The following is a 2276-nucleotide window of genomic DNA, read 5'->3' as shown; positions in this document are numbered from 1 at the left end:
TCCCCTCAGTCCCATTCCCCCGCCCTTTCCCCATTCGCCCATCGCTCCCTGTGTCCCTCTCTCTGATAGACCTCTCCCCTCAGTCCCATTCCCCTCCCTTTCCCCATTCCCCCATCGCTCCCTGTGTCACTCTCTCTGATAGACTTCTCCCCTCAGTCCCATTCCCCCGCTCTTTCCCCATTCCCCCATCGCTCCCTGTGTCCCTCTCTCTGATAGACCTCTCCCCTCAGTCTCATTCCCCCGCCCTTTCACCATTCCCCCATCGTTCCCTGTGTCCCTCTTTCTGATCGACCTCTCCCCTCAGTCCCATTCCCCCACCCGTTCCCCATTCCCCCATCGCTCCCTGTGTCCGTCTCTCTGATAGACCTCTCCCCTCAGTCCCATTCCCCGCCCTTTTCCCATTCCCCCTTCGCTCCCTGTGTCCCTCTCTCTGATAGACTTCTCCCCTCAGCCCCATTCCCCCGCCCTTTCCCCATTCCCCCATCGCTCCCTGTGTCCCTCTCTCTGATAGACCTCTCCCCTCAGTCCCATTCCCCCGCCCTTTCCCCATTCCCCCATCGCTCCCTGTGTCCCTCTCTCTGATAGACCTCTCCCGTCAGTCCCATTCCCCCTCCCTTTCCCCATTCCCCCATCGCTCCCTCTGTCCCTCTCTCTGATAGACCTCTCCCCTCAGTTCCATTCCCCCGCCCTTTCCCCATTCCCCCATCGCTCCCTGTGTCCCTCTCTGATAGAACTCTCCCCTCAGTCCCATTCTCTGCCCTTTGCCCATTCCCCCATCGCTCCCTGTGTCCCCCTCTCTGATAGACCTCTCCCCTCAGTCCCATTCCCCCGGCCTTTCCCCATTCCCCCATCGCTCGCTGTGTCCCTCTCTCTGATAGACTTCTCCCCTCAGCCCCATTCCCCCGCCCTTTCCCCATTCCCCCATCGCTCCCTGTGTCCCTCTCTCTGATAGACCTCTCCCCTCAGTCCCATTCCCCCGCCCTTTCCCCATTCCCCCATCGCTCCCTGTGTCCCTCTCTCTGATAGACCTCTCCCGTCAGTCCCATTCCCCCACCCTTTCCCCATTCCCCCATCGCTCCCTGTGTCCCTCTCTCTGATAGACCTCTCCCCTCAATCCCATTCCCCCGCCCTTTCCCCATTCCCCCATCGCTCCCTGTGTCCCTCTCTGATAGACCTCTCCCCTCAGTCCCATTCCCCCGCCCTTTCCCCATTCCCCCATCGCTCCCTGTGTCCCTCTCTCTGATAGACCTCTCCCCTCAGTCCCATTCCCCCGCCCTTTCCCCATTCGCCCATCGCTCCCTGTGTCCCTCTCTCTGATAGACCTCTCCCCTCAGTCCCATTCCCCTCCCTTTCCCCATTCCCCCATCGCTCCCTGTGTCACTCTCTCTGATAGACTTCTCCCCTCAGTCCCATTCCCCCGCTCTTTCCCCATTCCCCCATCGCTCCCTGTGTCCCTCTCTCTGATAGACCTCTCCCCTCAGTCTCATTCCCCCGCCCTTTCACCATTCCCCCATCGTTCCCTGTGTCCCTCTTTCTGATCGACCTCTCCCCTCAGTCCCATTCCCCCACCCGTTCCCCATTCCCCCATCGCTCCCTGTGTCCGTCTCTCTGATAGACCTCTCCCCTCAGTCCCATTCCCCGCCCTTTTCCCATTCCCCCTTCGCTCCCTGTGTCCCTCTCTCTGATAGACTTCTCCCCTCAGCCCCATTCCCCCGCCCTTTCCCCATTCCCCCATCGCTCCCTGTGTCCCTCTCTCTGATAGACCTCTCCCCTCAGTCCCATTCCCCCGCCCTTTCCCCATTCCCCCATCGCTCCCTGTGTCCCTCTCTCTGATAGACCTCTCCCGTCAGTCCCATTCCCCCTCCCTTTCCCCATTCCCCCATCGCTCCCTCTGTCCCTCTCTCTGATAGACCTCTCCCCTCAGTTCCATTCCCCCGCCCTTTCCCCATTCCCCCATCGCTCCCTGTGTCCCTCTCTGATAGAACTCTCCCCTCAGTCCCATTCTCTGTCCTTTGCCCATTCCCCCATCGCTCCCTGTGTCCCCCTCTCTGATAGACCTCTCCCCTCAGTCCCATTCCCCCGGCCTTTCCCCATTCCCCCATCGCTCGCTGTGTCCCTCTCTCTGATAGACCTCTCCCCTCAGTCCCATTCCCCCGCCCTTTCCCCATTCCCCCATTGCTCCCTGTGTCCCTCTCTCTGATAGACCTCTCCCCTCAGTCCCATTCCCCCGCCCTTTCCCCATTCCCCCATCGCTCCGTGTCCCTCTCTCTGATAGA

The sequence above is a fragment of the Somniosus microcephalus genome, unplaced genomic scaffold (genome assembly GCF_052327205.1).
Source record: "Somniosus microcephalus isolate GS21.2 unplaced genomic scaffold, FLI_Smic_1.0 unresolved_chr1, whole genome shotgun sequence".
Classification (NCBI taxonomy): Eukaryota; Metazoa; Chordata; class Chondrichthyes; order Squaliformes; family Somniosidae; genus Somniosus; species Somniosus microcephalus.
The sequence above is the reverse complement of the archived record's forward strand: the minus strand, read 5'-3'. Positions refer to the sequence as shown.